Source organism: Notechis scutatus, chromosome 1, assembly GCF_049901735.1.
Source record: "Notechis scutatus isolate UNSWTSFEM ecotype Mainland chromosome 1, rNotScu1.2, whole genome shotgun sequence".
Lineage (NCBI taxonomy): Eukaryota > Metazoa > Chordata > Lepidosauria > Squamata > Elapidae > Notechis > Notechis scutatus.
In genome coordinates, this window is record NC_142009.1 from 220,596,411 (window position 1) to 220,615,650 (window position 19,240).

Here is a 19,240-nt window from a genome sequence, read left to right on the forward strand (position 1 = left end):
GCTATGGAAACAAGATGTAAAATAACACATCATGTTTATCAAAAAGCTGATAAATTTGTATAATCAATATATACATGCTTCAAAGTGCACTGCACTATAGATTTGGTAATTTTTATAGATAATATTAATCCGGTTGATTTAAATCTTGTTTCTTAAACTAGCAACAGTGGCCCAATTCACATATAATGCTAAGAATTTAGACATCATGTATAAAACCAAGGAAGGTATATTATGCTTTAATGTTGTAAATTAACTTGGTCATAGTTTTGTAAATCCTATATTACTTTATGTGACATATTATGCATGATGGGAGTTCTTGATTAGTCCACTTCATTGTGAGGTTCTTAGTGAAAATCAATCAGTTGAGTTCTACACTGTATCTCTGTGATAGGTGGGTTATTGCACTACTGGGTCTGTTGTGGGCATTTGTAGATCAAAAAATTTACATAAATGCTTCAGTTTTATTAATTTGTACCTTACCTCTCTCCAGTAATTTTGTTCCAAGAAATTGTGTTATACAATAGCTAAAATGAACTAGAATCTGTTCCTGAACATTAATATTTCATCAATGGCATTATTCAGCGTGTTATTTTCTAAATTCTGCTGATGTCTGAAAATTAATGTAGGAATAAATAATGCTTCTCTCTCTCTCTCTCTCTCTCTCTCTCTCTCTCTCTCTCTCTCTCTCTCTCTCTCCCCTTTGGTGCAGTTGTGAGAATTATTGAGAACATGTAAAATGTTAAGAACATTCTAAACACAAGCTGTGTAAATAAAATTATTAGAATTTCTTTTTGTTGTTCTCTTCAGAACAGTCATGACTTAAATAGTCTTTCAAACCATTTGTCCCGCAACACAGTTCAATTCTACTAATAACTGACATGATTAATAGAGTAGTGGGAATTTTATTAAATGAATTCTATGAATTAATTAAATGGGAATTACACTGGAATTCCATCACTTAATTCTATTAACTCATAGTATAATTTAGGTGAACAATTTCTGTATTTTGTGCATGAGGTGAGAAAAACACTGAGAGCAGTAAATTCCAGGAAAGCTGCTGGGCCTGATGGCATTCCTGGTGCAGTAGTTAAAGCGTGTGCTGACCAGTTGGAAAAAATACTTACAGAGCTGTTCAATCTATCTTTAACACATGCCATCATCCCACAATGCCTGAAGGCTTCAACCATCATCCCCGTTCCCCAAAAAACAAATATAAACACTCTCAATGACTATAGGCCCATAGCGTTAACAAGCTCCATTATGAAGGTTTTTGAGCGACTAGTTTCACAGCACATCAGAGACTGCCTCCCACCCTCCTTTGATCAACATCAGTTTGCTTATAGAGCAAACCGATCTACAGAGGATGCTGTGGCCATCACACTTCATAAACCGCTGAGTCATCTGGAGAACAAACTGAGCTATGTGAGGATGCTCTTTGTGGACTACAGCTCTGCATTTAACACTATCATCCCAGATATACTAGTAACCAAACTGTATAATCTGCAGGTCCCCACCCCCATGTGCTCCTGGATTAAGAACTTTTTGACAAACAGACCACAGTTTGTTAGACTTGGCCCCCACCTTTCTTCCACTATTACACTCAGTATTGGTTCACCCCAAGGTTGTGTCTTGAGCCCCCTGCTATATGCCCTGTACACCTTTGACTGTTCACCAAGCCACGCAACAAACACCATCATAAAGTTTGCAGATGACATGACCATGATTGGTCTCATCTCCGGAGAGGATGAGATGGCATATAGGGCAGAAGTAGAGAACCTGTCTATCTGGTGTTCACAGAACAATCTGTCACTGAATGTCCATAAAACCAAAGAACTGATTATGGACTTCAGGAAACATGGACAGGACCACGCCCCACTCATCATCAACGGAGAATGAGTGGAAACTGTCCCTACTATCAGATTCCTTGGCATCCATATTTCAGCTGATATCTCCTGGTCCCCTAACACCAAGGCCATAGTGAAGAAGGCTCAGCAGCGGCTGCACTTCCTGCGGGTTCTCAGGAAGAACAATCTGGATAAGAAGCTGTTGCTGGCTTTCTATAAAGCCTCTGTGGAGAGCACTCTGACATATTGTCTGGGTGTATGGTATGCAGGCTCCATAGTTGAGGAGAGAAAAACTGTACAGAGGGTGATAAACACAACTCAAAAGATCATTGGTTTTCCTCTGCCCTCCCTGGAAGACTTAGCCAGGTCCCTCTGCCAAAGCAGAATCAAGGCCATTATGGAAGACCCCTCACACCCTGGCAATTATCTTTTAGACCTGCTGCCGTCTGGACGGCGTTTTAGGTCAATAAAATCCCACACCACTAGACTAACAAATAGTTTCTTTCCCTGGGCCATCTGAACCACAAATAAACAGGAAGTCACTACCTCATTAAGATGTGAAAAGATGTGAAATCTCAATACCCCATTCAGATGTATATTACAGAACAATCCATCTCTTGTGTATATACTTGGCTAAGCGTTACAGTCAGTGTTGGATGTATATTTTGTGTATATTCGTAGATATTGTACTCTCAAATTGCAAATGGAGACGTGGGGACTCTATCTTTCTTATCTTCATTTTTTAGTGCTTTGGTTTTATAGTATTGCGAACAGTTGCTGGGGTGCATCCACAGTTTTGTTGTACTTGTACAATGACAATAAAGTTCTTCTAATTCTAATTCTAATTCTAAAAACTTCATAGGTCAATTTTTAGTATTTGTACTAACTAGAACATATTTTATCAATGAAATGTTTTAAAGCTAGCATGAAATCATTGGAATAACAATACAATAATCATTTAAAAAATTTCATTTAAAATCAGAACTAGCAGTCCATAAAAAAGTTTCAGTTCAAAGACTATCCCAGATGGTTTGCAATCTTTCAAGGACCAACAAATCAGTATTTCTTTAAACATCCTGTGCCTGTTTAGATGCTCTCATAAGCCAGTTCATGCCAATTTGTGCACCAGGCTTCAAATGAGAAAGGAACTAAAAAGATGCATAAAATTGTGATTTTTCTCCTGTAAAGTGAGGGAGAGAGGCAGAGAGGGAGAGAGAGAGAGATTGTTTTATAAAGGGAGAGGAGTAGAATTTTCCCCATTTCTTTTTGAATTTTGAAAACTGAAAAATGTGACCATAAACAGTGGGAAGAGTGAGGCTATGAGTAATTTTTGATTCCTGGAGACCCCCTGGACTAGTTCCTGAAATTTTCTTTGCAAAGATTTTTGGAAGTGATTTGCCCTTGTGAGCTTCTTAGGGCTGAGAGAGAGTCCAAGGCCACTCAGCTAAGTTCATGCTAAGTTCATGCCTATGGCAAGACTAGAAGTCACAGTCACACCATTTCTAGCCTGCTGCCTTAATTACAACACCAAACTGGCTTTCTCTCTTTGTTTTATAGTGCAAGTATTTTCCTTCACCTAAAGCAACTGTATTTTGCTTACCACAGAGAATACATATATTTTAATAGGTAGTTTATTTCTCAATATGGAAATTGCATTACTATAACTCATTGTTTGATGCACAGTGTTGGCAGTTATAGTTTTATCATTCTGAAGCTACGTACAGGGGTGGAGTGTGGGCTTCATTCCCATCTGCTGAGGAATCTGCATTTCAAATGATAAGAGACGTATGGGGTGCCAAGATAAATTTTAAATCTGTGTATTAATCCAGGAAGCATTTGATTGGTGTCATAGATATGCAGATCAAGCAAAGGTTTTCCTATCTCTATCATCTACCTCATTGCAGAGAAAAATCTGCAGCGAAGGGTTCAATCTGTTTAGTTGGTTCATGCAAATGAATCCATCAGCATTTTCATGTGAATGAACCAGCAGCATTCACCAAGCAATATTCCCATCTAGCTTCTACAGAGATGAGAGGCAATTACCCAAGTTATACATTCCAAGGTGAAACTTGTTCTTTCAGCTTATTCAAATAAAGATGATAAAATATCAGCTTTGTCTTGAATATCTACATTGCCTTCCAAAGCCTCATAAACTAAACATTCGTTTTGATGTTCATCTCAAAATCCAAGGATGGCTAAACAGTTTAAGCTGACAGGTGTATATAATATACAAACTCAGTTTTAGATGTTGATATTATCACTCAATTTCTGGACCAGTTATTAAATATACATGGACTCTGACTTCCACCGAATTCTGGAAGCACAAATCTAAATCCTATCATCAATATTATTTTTTCTTTGCATTTTTAAAAGCATAGATTGGCACATGCTTAACATGTGGCTGAGTATGCAAAATCCAAGTGACCCAGCCTTCACTTCTCATACCAATTTCCTTACCATATGTAGTACTAGCACATGACATATGTTGGCTAAGCCTGTGAAATGGTAGCATTTACTTTAGTCTGCCCGATTAGTGCAAAAGAAGCCAAAAATCTGAGAGTTCATTCACCATTTCCTACCATGTTCCCTTTGGAGAGGGAAATCCAGAAAAGGATCTTTTGCTGAGATGTTTTTTTTTCAATAATTGCTTGTTCAACTGTGTCATATTTAAGGCTTTAAATAACCTAGTTACTCTTTCTCTATGTTCCTTAATCAGGCTAAAAGCAACCACCTCAAGATTGTACAGTAGACTCTAGGATAACTTAAAATCACTGCACAACATTCGCAGTTTGGGGACAGTGCCACCCGTGCTGTGCTCAGACTTTGAACACTTCTTGTCCTTGTCAACATTCCCAAGGTATCTAGTTATATTTGTAATTGCTGGTAGATATAAGCAGTTTAAATGCTGTGAGGCAAACAATGAAATCTTAGCAGGAGGAGGGGGAGGAGATAATACAATATGATACAGTACATTTTAAATTCGAGTAAAAAGACCAGGCAAAATTAAACCTTCAGGTGATTCTACGACACTGTGTGATTCCTGATTTCTATTACTGCTCACCATGGGAATAGATAGCCTACAGATAACTGCAGTTTCTCTTAATGCTGACAAAAGTAGAAAAAGCTTCTTATGGGGAACACAATTATAAAACACAAACACTGAGAAAGTGATGAAGGTCATAATACTCTCCCTCCATTCTGATTTAGTATCTTCCAACTGCGTATGAAAATACACTACATGCTCCTCTAAATGGTAATACTGCTGCAGAAAGAGAAAGGGGAAACAACACCAGCTTTATTCCCAGGATAATTTTTTTTAAAAAGTGAAATATGCCCAGATCACTCCAGAAGCTATTAAGGAACCATACATTAGAAACAATGTTGAGAGGGAAGGAACAAAGAAAAACAACACATTTCCCAAATGTTGTACTATTCTACATGCATACCACTACAGCAAAGTCTAGATCTTGATGCATATGCAGACTGAGGTTTTACTTGTAGTTTATTTTTTATACTTGTAGTTCCAATTTCTTCCTTAATCAGATGTTCTACTTAACATCATCACTGAAAGCTTCAATGGAAGATCCCATAAGCCAGGAGTTGGTTATGTTACCTGTGAATAACAAGTTAATGGGCATTTTATACTTGGATAACATGGACAAATTGAAAAGGTGGTTAGTAAAGTATACATCCAAAGAGTGAGAAAATTACTAAAGACAAAATTGAATAGTGTAAGCGCCATCAAAGCCACAAATGTTTGGACCGTACCTGTGATATAATATACTGCTGAAATTATTAACTAGATACATTATTAACTAGATACAAGCTGAACAAATAACAATAAATTATTAACTAGATACAAGCTTGGACAAATAACAACAACAACCACAACAACAACAAACTAATAACTATTCATTATGCATTATATCACCATATTGATAAATTATACTTGCTCGGAAGAAATGGAGGTAGAGATCAAACAAACTATCAAAGAAGAAAAACATGCACTGGCTGATTATGTAAAAGACAGCCAAGAAACTGAAACTTTCTAAATGTACAGGAAACAACAAGAAAGCATTGAAATAATGTGATAACAACACAAACAGAAGAAATGGACATGGCCAATTTCTACAAAATATTGAGAGGAAAATGAGTAAAGATAAAGCCTGGTAATGACTTGCAACTGCTGGAACGTTACAAAAGGAAATGGAAAGCTTGAATTTGGCTGCACAAGAACAAGCTGTTTGAACTAATGTAATTAATGCCAGAATTGAAAAATCATAATCCAAAGTGCAGATGTACAAAAAAAAGCGCAGAAGAACATATACAGTTGTCCAAGAAGATTGACAAATTGATTATAAACAGCCAATATACCATGGTCGCAAAAATGATTCACTGCAACATCTGTAAAAATTATCATGTGCCAGTAATAAAAACAGAAATGATGGGAACACATAGTATAGTTGGGAAGTAATTGAAAATGAACAGGTTAAAATATTTTGGAATTTCTAATTACAGAACAGAAGGCAAAGAATTGGAGGTGATCAGAAAGTATCAAGATCTGAAAAATAGAGATTAAAAGTATGGCATAAACCATCTGCAGTGGTTCTAGTGTTTATTAGCATACTGGGTGTCATATCAAGTTATACATTTTCTTAGAAAATCTGTGCATTGACAAAATTTCCACCTGTCAATTACAAAAGGCCACACTGCACCTGATGGCAGGGCCATTTGCTTGCTTATCTGCATTGCCATCTATAAAGAGTGATGTCTGCACATTATCACTGAGGAGGAAACTGATAAATAATGTGTGCACTACAATCTGGTCTGTAATACTTATCCCACAATAACAGAAAAGAATAATGATAAAACTAGGTTAGTTTTTCACAAGTTGAAATCAAAATCTATCTTTGTATATTTATTCAGCTTGCATTTATAATGTTGGTAAATTCTGTGGCTGGATTGCCAGATGAAATAGTTTAGCCATTTAAACTCATTTTCCAAATCTCTTCGTAGTTAAAAGTCTGTTGCAAAAAAGGACATTTTAGCTTACAGCACCCCAGGCTTATAATTATTTTTTTCAATATGGGCATGAATTTGCTGAGGATTGACTCAAGATCAGCAACAGTTTTACTATTTCAATCAGTACATCATTTTATTTTCTCTTTTGGTAATTAACTCAAATCAGAAAGTTCATTACCTGTGTTTTCTCAGCAGGAGCAGCTCTTTGATGTGCATGTTCTAAAGACATGTTTAAAAGACCTTCTGTCACTTATTTTTCAGAACCACCAAAGTATGTTTGGTTTGTGGCAATACTTTAATCTTTAAGAACTTTTTTTTCCAGAATATAAGGTGTTGCATTGCTTCAAGGAAACCATGAATTGTTGTAATTCTTGTTTTTTATATCATTGCACATACCTATCTTTAATCATTATTTGCCCTATATAGCTAATTGGCCAAAGCAGACAAGCTGTAACCAATTCTTCTCAGGTATTTGACTATATGAGCCATAGTGGCACAATGGTTAGAATGCAGTACTGCAGACTACTTCTGCTGACTGCCTGCAGTTCAATTCTCACCTGCTCAAGGTTGACTCAGCCTTCCATCATCTGAAGTCAGTACAATGAGAACCCAGATCATTGTGGGCAATATGCTGACTCTGTAAACTGCTTAGAGAGGGCTTTAAAGCACTGTGAAGTGGTATATAAATCTAAGGGCTATTGCTTTTAACCTCCTTCTTCCATGGCTTTTAATATAGATTTATGGAACTATGGCAATTTTAAATATGAAAACGTACTTGTGTAGCACCTGCTTGTGACAAATTGTTTCAGATGAAGGTACTTGTTTGCATGCAGAGCCATTTTTAATTGTCAATGTACAAATTATACAGGGCGACAAAAACATGTAGAGAAAAAAAAGGTAAAACAACCATATTTGCCTATGAGGGAAAATCATCCTTCTTTGAAATTAAAGGACAATATATTTATGGAAACTAAAGGAAGGAGACATGAAAGAAATGGCGAGATAATAGACTAGATTAGACTAGACTAGAATTCTTTATTCCAAATGTGATTGGACACACAAGGAATTTGTCTTGGGTGCATAAGCTCTCAGTGTACATAAAAATACATTCATCAAGAATAATAAAATACAATACTTGGTGATAGTCATAGGATACTAAATAAGCAATCAAATCATACTAGGAAACTAAATAAAACAATATAATTCATAAAGATTTCAGGTTTTTCAGAATTCTTCAATAAGTTAAAAGAGTTGTAAGGGATACCTTTAAAAATAATAGATGTACAACTACGAGGTTTTCAGTTTAGAAACAGGCTGACATAGAAGACTAACTAGCATTCGTTCTTTAAATAAGTCCTACAGGCAATACATGGGTAGGCAATATGGTAACATCAATTTCACTATGACCACAAATACCTTCCTTAATACTCAACCAGTTCCTACCCCCCTGATTTTTTTTAAAGAACATAAGGCTTCATAGTAATCTTGCACAACCAGTTAAGTTCTTGAAGGACACCAGCAACTTCATGACAGAACATAAATTTGAGATAAGCTTCCTAGCTTATCTAAGCTTCTCAGTAGTTTAAATATAATTTGGACTAACCTTACTGAAGAAAATGGTGTAAGTTCATGTTTAGTAATACAGTGGGCTCCTTTTTTATTTCAGTGGCAGTGTTGTTTTAAGTTTTGTGGAGCAAATGACCATTTACAAATTAATTAAATGGAAAAGATACAATATAATGTACATAGTGATCTTTACAAGGAGAAATTCAGAATAGGGAGGCATCATTAATTCATGCTTGTACAAACAAGGTATAATAATCAGGCAGATGAATGCATAATAGTGACATTTTCCTCTATTTAAAGCCAGGTGTCCACAAGAAAGAGGTTAAAAGAAAAAGCAAGTCCCATACTAAAAAGGGAACAAGGCTTTCAGTCACATGATTGTGGATGTTCTCTCTTGGCTCTTTCCCTGCTTAAAGTCATATTGAAGCAGCTACATACAGATACTGGCTTTTTAAATGGAAATGTTAGAAGAATTTCTTCTCTTTGATTTGTTTCTTGCTCAGGTCATATCGGGATGCCATAGTTCCAAGTTCAAAAGGTTATTAGGCACACAAGGCAGAAGCATTGAGCACAACATTCTTGTATAGATAGCTACAAATAATGAATGTGTGCATGACTAAATATAAATTTCTCATGTTTGACTTTCTTAATAAGGTTAAGCTTGATTTCCCACTTTTTAATTGGTAGAACTTATCTTTTGCCAGAAGCATAAGTATTTTCCTCAGTTTTTCTCTATCTTTTACTTCTCCATAATGACGAAACACTAACTTTTCTTCTAAAATGGTGCTACTTTAGCTTTTTAATAATTACTTTCCAACAGTATATAGGTCATCTAAAGATAGCCATAAAAGTTTCTCTTTCTCTCTCTCTCTTTGGTCCAAATGAAATGTTAATTTCTCTGATACCATTTTAATTTAGACTGAATTGAGCATAGTATTAATTAATCTTATAATCTCATGCAAGAATGAATCAATAGAAATGAAATGAAATTTCTGTTTCATATGTCTTTGTTTTCATACGCTCCTCTGATGAAGCTGGGAGGGCCCTAAACATAAAAATAAATTCTCTTTTTTTCCCCATAGTATCTATAGCTTCTCAGGATGCCTGAATTAGAAACAGAGATTAATGTTAATGTTAGCTGTTCTTATACACTGGCCATCTGACTCAGATGAGAGAGAATGCAGCACATTATATGTTTTCCATTAGGCATCCTTGTACCCACAAACATATGGCCATCGGTGGTAAAAGGGTTGGAAAGAGGTCCATATATATTCTCCAAAGAGGTCCTCATATATATTCTCATAACTATTGAAGATTGGAGCCTCAGAACCTGATGAATATTGGTTATTCATACACTAATTGACACCCAGTATCACTGGCACTTTATTGGCAAAGTAGAAAAACAGCCTGGACGAAGGCAGTGGCAAATTACCACTGCAGTATGGACAAGAAAAACAAGATGTATCCATGAAATCACAAGAAGTCTCCCTGAAGTCATCAGGAATAAAGTTCAAGTTGATTACTTCATTTAGGATGGTTGCACAGGGTTACATGCTTGAATTTTTAATTTCTTTTCAGTAGTTGTTGATTCTGGTGTACTTTCCCTTTAAGTTTCATAATGTTTTTTTATTTTTGCATTTAATTTATTAACCAGGTCCTACCACTTTTGATCAATATCTTGAGCTATTACCATTGTAGCTGTAAAGCTGGAGACTTCAGAACTATCATGAGGCACAGCAAGGCAAACTCAAACTGCTTATTTAATTTAAATGTTCAAGGCTCTGAAAAATTACATCAAGGTGGTTAGGTGGTATATCTAGATGATACTCTATCATCTAGAAAAAAGGGTATCAAATCAGAAAAAAAATACAAAAAAAGTAAATATAGTAAGGGAAGACAGAAAAATGTGGTGAATGGAATTGACAAGATCTTCAGAAAGAGAAACATGAGAAATTTAAAGAACAACAGGAATTATATGAAGTGTGACTTCCAGTAAGGACATGGATAATTGGAGATGCCCTTGAAGAAATGGGATTATATTATAGCAATAGCACTTAGACTTATATACCACTTTATAGTGCTTTACAGCCTTCTCTAAAAGGTTTACAGATATTGCCCCCAACAATTTGGGTCCTCATTATGACTGCAATCCATGGCTGGATGCAGCATCTAGGTATCAAACTTGCAGATGTATCACATCTGTCTGGAATTTTTGGGCCATTATTGAAGAATGATGTTATAGAAAAGAACACATTTTACTGGACAAGACTGAAATTGAATCAAATGTGGTCTTGAAAATTATAGACTACAAGGATATGGAAAAGATGAAATATTTAATATACAAATGAAATCAGCTGTAGTCTTTAGACATTATTTGAAGGAATTCAAGACCAAGATTATTGTGATCAAGTGGAAGTAATATAAAGTTGATTTATCTGACCAAAGTTAAAGGGTCAAAGCTTATTGTTAATTGATAGTCTTGACCAGGACTGAGTCAAAGTTTTGCTTAAAATATGAGTTGTATAGAAAAGAGGTTATTTATTACATTTTAAATTTATCTGATCAAGGTTAAAAAAAAAGTTATGTTATTTCTGTTAACTTCTTCTACTGAATGTCTATAGATCAGATTTGAATGATGGGGTCTGGAGACATGTTTTAAAAATAGAAAGCAGGATATAAATAGAAAATAAAGGAATTCAGATGGGCTTATTCAATAACATTTATAATAGATTGTTAATCTTGGGTAACCCTAGACATTTGTTGCTTAGGAAGGAGGATGGTTTATAAGAAATGTGTTTATAGAAAATCTTGGTGAGATATGAAAGATTGAAGGGATTGTTTGTTTTATTTTAAGAGGTGGTATGAGGGTTGTAAGAATGGTTAAAGTTGTTTATACTTGCTAGGACAAAGGGTTACTACTTTTCCCACCTTTTTTTCCTTGGACTTTTTCTTTTCTCATTTGTATTACTTTTATCTTTATGTGTGATCTTTAAAAATTATAAAAAAAACTGATTGTATCAAGTGGTGGATAGGTCATTTACATTGATATAAAAGTTTGAAAAGGCATAGGGATTAGCACTGGAATAAACTAGTTTTGCTATGTTTCCTTTTTTTCTTTTCTTATTTCATGTCTTTCATTCCTTTAGTTTACTATCCCTTACTCTGTTTCTTTATTCCACATAACATTGCTTATCCTAAAATGGAATAACATGATTGATATTTAGCCTGTGTGCATTTAAATGATCTTCTGGCACAAATATTGTTATATTATATGGCAGAGTAGAAATAAATCTGATTCACTCTGGTGCCTACTAGATTTATCAGCCACTGTTGTCTGGGTCTAATAGCATTATAGACTGGGGCTGATGAGAGCTGCAATCCAGAACATGTTAAATGTGCCAGGTTTTGGAGAAGGATGACTTAATTTTCATTTTTCATAACTTTTCAAATTATCCCACTAGTGATGCTAAGATCAATAGAGGTGAAAAATGTTGCATTTGGCTGTAAACTGATGTGTGCTGATTATTTATAAGGCATGTGCAATAATGCTCTATGTGTTGAGAGGAAGATGTATTCTTTTAAGACTAGCCATTACACCTGCATAAAGATTAGCATAAAGCAAAGCCCCATTTTCACTGGTGTTTTCCCAATTGAAGAAAACAAAAAGACCTTAAAGGTTATAATGTTGAAAATTATATAGAAACCACAGTAATTAGCATTCTATGACAGGGCTGTCAAATCCCTGGCCCATGGGCCGGATGTGTCATGTGCTGGCCATGCCCATGCCCAGTTTAGCGAAGGGGGGAAAAGTCCCAATTCATCATGTGACACTGCCATGATGACATGAATTTGACACTCCTGTTCTATGATATAGACTGTTTTTAAAGGGTATGTTAAATATGTATTAAGAAAATGTCAATTTTAGGAATATGTGTATTACAGTAGAAAAACAACAACAGCAACAAACTTTGGTTGCCCATTTTTGATTGTGTGCCATAGCAACCATAGAGATAGATTTTGTCCATTATGATCTATCCCTAACATGGTCCTTCAGGGGGATCCATAGCAGGGATGTCAAACTCGCATCATCACGGTATCATCACGTGATGTATCAGGACTTTTACCCCCTTTGCTAAACTGGGAAAGCACGTGACGTATCTGGCCCATGGGCTGCGAGTTTGTTACCCCTGATCCATAGCTACAGCTGTGTGAAAAAGTCCTGCACGGTTTACGGTTTATGACATTTTTTGGGTAGGCCGTTAATTTTATGGTATTTTATGCTAACTGCTATGCAAATATTGTTTTATTTAAATAAATCCTGGTGGTTTTTCAGTGAAAAGCATAAGCTTTTTGCAATTTGGTGCTGTTTGGATGGGGATTGTGAATTTTCTTGCATGCTTACAATGACTATGAAAACAGATTAACTGATGTTTACCCAATGGCATACGTGTTGTAATTACTAAGGCCGATGCTAGTGTTTTGTTAACATTATTATTTGTGGCCCTGAAAAGGACCATTTAGGTAACCAAACATGGTTACTAATATGAAATTGGCCAGCCCTTATTGCTTATCTCCAGGCGATATCGGCCTTAGTAATTGGAACACATATGCCACTGGGTATGCATCAGTTAATCTGTTTTCATAGTCATTGTAAGCATGCAAGAAAATTCACAATCCCCATCCAAACAGCACCAAATTGCAAAAAGCTTATGCTTTTCACTTAAAAACCACCAGGATTTATTTAAATATAACAATATTTGCATAGAAGTTAGCATAAAATATCATAAAATCAATGGCCTATCCAAAAAATGTCATATACCATAAACCGTAAAGTGTAAAGCATGCAGGACTTTTTCACACAGCTGTACTATTACCACTTTTTGCTTTTGGTTGTCCTCTTCTTCTCTTTCCCTCCACTTTTCTCGGCATCAAAGCCTTCTTAGAGAATTAGGGAATGTATATGCCTAATTTGAGCCTGGTAACTTGTATTTCAAGTGAGAACTCAGAGTGAGATTTATTTACCGTATATATTCGAGTATAAGTCGACCCGAATATAAGCCGAGGCACCTAATTTTATACAAAAAACTGGGAAAACTTATTGACTCGAGTATAAGCCGAGGGTGGGAAATGCAGCAGCTACTGGTAAATTTCAAAAATAAAAATAATTAATTTGGGAAACGATCTCACTATCATGAAAGGTTTAATTGATTCACTAACCCAAAAGAAGAAGATGATGATGACAGCGGGAGGCAGGAGTCACTCTCTTCCCCTCCCTCGGAGGCCCCTGAGTCAGGAGTCACTACCGCCGGCGCGCCCCAGTCCCGCCGCCCGGGAAGGGAAAGGCAAAGCGCTTTTGCCTTTCCCTTCCCGGCTTGGGCTGTTGGGAGTCGCTGCCGCCGAGGCCGCGACTCCACACCATTTTTTTTCAGAGGGAATCTGACTCGAGTATAAGCCGAGGGGGATTTTTTCAGCACAAAAAATGGGCTGAAAAACTAGGCTTATACTCGAGTATATACAGTAATAATCCACCGGATTGTTTTCTTGCCTGTCCATGGTATTCTCAACAGTCTTCTCCAACACCTAAGTCCAAAAGTGTCAATATTCTTCATATCCTGCTTCTTCATAGTTTAGCTTTCACTTCCAAAGTGTATTACAAGGAATACAATGGCTTTTATGTTTCTGATCTTTGTAGGTAGTATTCAGCAGGTTCTGACCAGTTCTGGAGAACTGGTAGCAGAAATTTTGAGTAGTTCGGAGAACCGGCAAATGCCACCTCTGACTGGAGATTTTACAGTATCCTTTCCCTGCCATGCCCACCAAGCCATGCCCACAGAACCAGTATAAAAAAATTTTGAATCCCACCATTGGTGCAGACATATCAAGGCATTTGAATATCTTTTCCAAGGCTTTCATGGCTGCTTTTCCAAGTTCTAATCTGTAGATATTTCTTGACTGCTTGTTCCTTTACTATTGATTATCCTAATAGGTAGAAGCTACTACTTTGATATTCACATTATCACTTCTAAGGCCAGTTGTTGATAGTAGTATACAGGTAAAATATGCTCCTTGTTGCCATGATCTAGTTGCATGGATTTTTGCAGTCGAAATATGGCATAAATGTTAAAGTTTTAAATATAGTATTGCAGTTCTCACTAGGAAGCATGTTTTATCTGATTTTTCCCATTCTGGAACTGTCAAAACTAATTATTGACATTTCACTTTCCGTATTATAGTTTCTTATTGCTAAGGGAAGACAAAGATAGCAATAGGAGAATTCTTTAATATGGGAGAACTCTTTTTTTGCCTATGCAAAAAAAGGAACTAAAGATAATGATAACCTTTATATTCATGCAAATATTATGCTTCATGGAAGAGCAATACTTTTTAAAATTCACTCTTACAAAGCAAAATTATTTGCACTTAACAACATCCAAATTTATGCAGTTTGAAAATTGTAAATAAAAGTTCATTAATTCACCTTGAGGGTCATTACTGAACTATTTAATTCCATTTTTTCCCTTTTCTTTTGGTAAAAGCAGGTTACAAGTGATTCCTGATGATGCAAAGAAATTAATAGAGGCAGCTGCATAATTAATACACCTGTCATTGCTCTTCTACATGTAATGTTTCTACCAGGGTGAGCCTTTTTCCCTTGAAATGCTAAAAAGAAAAAAAAAGTCAGAATCTTGCAGTATGAAAAACATCAATTGTACAAGTGAATGGTAAAGACTTTCCTGAGTCAAGCTGCTTTCTTGTGACCTGATGGACATGTTTATGCAGTTTCTTGGCAATAGAACAGATCCTAAACGAATGGTGGCTAACCTTTTCATCCCTGAGTGGCAAAATGGGAGCACGTGTGTGCCTGCACACCGGAAACTGGAAGAGCAGCCCCCCCCCACATGCACATGCTAGAGCACCAGAAACCGGAAGCTTAGCTTCCCAGTGCAAGCATGCATGTCGTCCACCTGGTCTTCCAGTTTCTAATGTGAATGCATGTGCAAAGACCACCTGGTCGACAAGCACATGCGCTCCAGGGAGCTGATCTTCTGGTTTCTGGTGCTCCTGTGCATGCTAAGTCCAGCTGTCCAGTCCACATGTGTGTGCCAGAACTCAGAAGAGCAACAGGCAATGGCTGGCATGCCCAGAGAGATAGCTCTGCATGCCACATTCAGCATGCATGGCATAGGTTCGCCATCACGGTCCTAAACTCTTAGTGACATTAATCAATTTTAATCTTAAAGAGAAGCATAAAAGGCTGTAATGCAATGCCTAAAGAAAACCGGCATGGGTAAATGAGAAGTTTTCCAAACAATACAATCTGTCATGCTTTATGGCTTTGGGAAGTCTAAAAGTTGAGTCATGGCAACAGGACCTTTTATTTTTGCTTTGAAATGTTTCACAGCTTATCCAAGTAACTTCAGAAGCTATTTGGATAAGCTGTGAAACAAGAAGTCCAGTTGCCATGACTCAACTTCCAAACAACTCTACCTGGATGACTGAAAAGCTTCATTGACAACCTTTGGAAAGGTTGCTGAGTTACAATTTAGGTTGTATGGGTGTACTTTAGTGTGCAATGTAGTGTGGAAGCCGGTCTGGTTGGTTCCATGGTTGAATCTTAAAAAAATGGATATAACCAAATTCACTATAAACCTGTGATGGTGAACCTATGGTATGCATGCCAGAAGTGGCACGCAGAGCTATCTCTGCCGGCATGCAAGCTATCGCTCCAGATCAGGTCCACTGCCTCCTGCCAGCCAGTTGATTGTTGGTATCTGCCACGCATGTGTGGGGCTGGGGCACACACCGGAGATGCATGCACATATGCAGAGGCACAGGGGAGCATGGGGGATTGCAGGTGCATGCGCAGGGGCATGGGGGGGTCACACATGCATTGCATTTATGGGTGCAGGCACGCGTTCAGGCACCACGCACGTACTTTCGGCACGCGATGATGAAAAAGTTAGCCATCACTGCTATAAACCATAAGCCTTTTGCGTAGACCTGTATAGGACTCAAAGGAATTTATTAAGTGTAAAATTTGTGAAGCCGCTAATGTAAGGTTATGGAGATTTTTAGCGTTCCATAGATAATTTAATTTTGATAGCTTGAAAATTTGTAAATGTTGCTTCTTAAGTTCTCTTCAAATCTGATTAGGGGAGCAGATGAAAGTGAAGCAGCACAGTACTGATACAACTGAACAAAGTGAGCAACTTTTTCTTCCTTTCAAAACTGCTTTGATGTCAAGCACATCAGGCAAAGATATTGTCACATAAAAAGATAAGACTCATGTACAATAAATAGTAATGAAAACAGAAATCTCTTGAATAACAACTGCACGAGCAAATAGGTTTCAGATACTTTGCAGAAGTGACACATCATATTAAGATTAAACACCCCCCCCAATCTTGGATAAACCCAATGGATGTGTCTTAAAATTATGTTTCATAAATTACTGCTAAAGTTTTCAAGCTGTGAGTTAGGACTACCTGAGGTGATATGAGCATAGTAGTTGGGAAGATCAGTTCCCATGAACTATCAGTTCATAGTAGTTGGGAAGATCAGTTTTCTTCATAAAACTGGCATCCTTTGCATGCCAAGTGAGAGCAAGACTCAATGCTTTGCTGCTCATTTCACCAGCAATGGGCAGTTATGGTACCACATTTGTAAATCCCTGTCACATATAGGTTAAAATCAGGGGCATCCATGTATGTGTGGGGAGAGTCGAAAAAATCATGATGGCTGCAAAGCAGAATTCAAAGGCCTGCCTCCTTTACACATGTACAAAATGGTGGAGTTTTGATCACATAGACACAACCACCATTTTAGGGGCTGCGGTGGCTCATGTGGTAAGATGCTAGGCTTGTGCACCAGTGAGGTCAACAGCTCGGTGCTTTGATTCCCATGAGTGAATAAACCATGCAGGGACAAGAAAAGGGCCTCCCCTGAATGCCTACCTGCATTCAGGCATCCTGCGGGTAAGGATAACACCGCCCCCTCCCCAATCCTTTCACAGAGGCAGGCAGCCACCTCGGGGATCCCTGGCTAACATAGACTAAATAAATAAACCGCCATCTTGAGATAGTCACCGACGGATGTTCATGTTGAAAATTTAATTATTAAAAAAAGTAATGTATTTATTTGTTGCCAACTATAACCCCCATGAAATAACTAGGTTTATTCATGGGTGGAGGGGAGAATCACACAGGTTCGTTTATAATTATATAATAAAATATAATTGTTCAGCTGCAGAGTTGTACAAGCCCTGGATTACTCTGGTATCTGAATGCAATTTGTTCTAGCTTAATTAGCAAACCATAATTAAAACTGGTGTAACACAACATGTGAACCCAGTTGCTATGTTTCCTGATTGTCTGTGTGCATTAAGTTCCCACAAATCCAAATAGATACATAGCATTTTGTAGAGGGTGTTTCTAAAGAATTTGCTTTATAGCTTTTGTTTTTCTCTTTTAAACTAAAGATATTGCCCTCTCTTCATAGAGAAATCTTTTTAAATGCCTATCACAGGTAATAATTGTTTTGCGCAGGCAGAATACAAATTGGGAAAATTAGAAACCCTGTCTTAGAGTTACATTTCCTAATGAAGTTGTCTCTGACATCAGCACTTTTTCTTTCTAGCTCATTTAAAATGGAAATTACTTAAATGTTAAACTTCTTTAATCACCAGTTTATGCAATTCTCAGGTCTGTCATAGTTTAAGACAGGGTCAAAACACAGCAGTTGGTAGGCTGACAATAGCCCCGCCCACCCTCCCAAAGAAGGCATCTAAATGTAAATGCTAGCCTTTAAGATAAGGCAGTATTTCTATGCACTGAATGTTTATGTCACTGAATACTCTACGCACTGAATATTGATGCCTCTCTGCCAGAGGAAGGAGAGGTTGCTATATCTTAAGGTAGCAGTTTGACAAATAGATCTATTACTTCTATAGTAAAGTAAATAGCACAGACAGAAGTTAACTGAATGTTTCTGCCTTTAAAATCGAAAGTCACCCAGTGAAACTGTTATATTGTAATGGTTCTTATAAGTCATATCTATATACACAAATATAAAGAAATGGAATATAAACATCAGGATCGGGATAGAGAGAGGGACAAGGACAGGAAGAGGAGCAGGGGGAGGAAGTGGGGGGGAGGGGGAGGGACAGGGGCAGAGAGAGATGTACAGGTAGGGAGACGGACTGTTCTGTCCTAGGTCTCACCAAAAAGCACTCAGTCAATTCTGAGTCCTGGCAAAAACCTCTTTATTTACAGTGATGTGGATTATTTCATTCACAGTCAGCCAACAGCTTGGCAAACAGCCTTGTGAAGGTAGATTAATTATCTCAGACTTTTATCAATCCTGGAACACTGCCCAGTAAATAATTCCACACTCACTGTTGGCAGGGAAGGCTGAGTTTACAGACAAATCTCCATGAGGCTGGAAAAAAACAAACCACTGAATGAGCGAGTTGTTTCCTGTAAAAGCCCCCTCTCCTTTTGCTCCTCTTTTAATCCTGATGGGAGGGGCCATTCATCGTCCACCTGTGGCCTTGCTCCCATATCAACCCTGACTTCTTAATTGCTCCTTTTTTAAGCAGCTCTGCGTGTGCACAGGCTAGGAACCGGTTCCAACTGCTCCCCAGCCTCACTGCTATCTGAGGCCGAAGGCAGCTGATGACTGCCAGCCCGCACTGGCCCCATCTCTGCCTCTGATGCAAATTCCTCATCCGAGCCTTCCTCAGCCTACAAGACTGGCTCAGGTTTCTCCCCAACCTCCTCACTACTGTCCAACTCTGCTGCCAGCTCTGT

General features: G+C 37.4%; 1 protein-coding gene across 2 annotated transcripts in view; it reads left to right on the forward strand.

Annotated features, from left to right (window-relative positions):
- The window catches only part of CNTNAP5 (contactin associated protein family member 5), a 432,771-nt gene that overhangs the window by 113,987 nt on the left and 299,544 nt on the right, over nucleotides 1-19,240 (forward strand). The gene's annotated exons all lie outside the window — the stretch shown is intronic.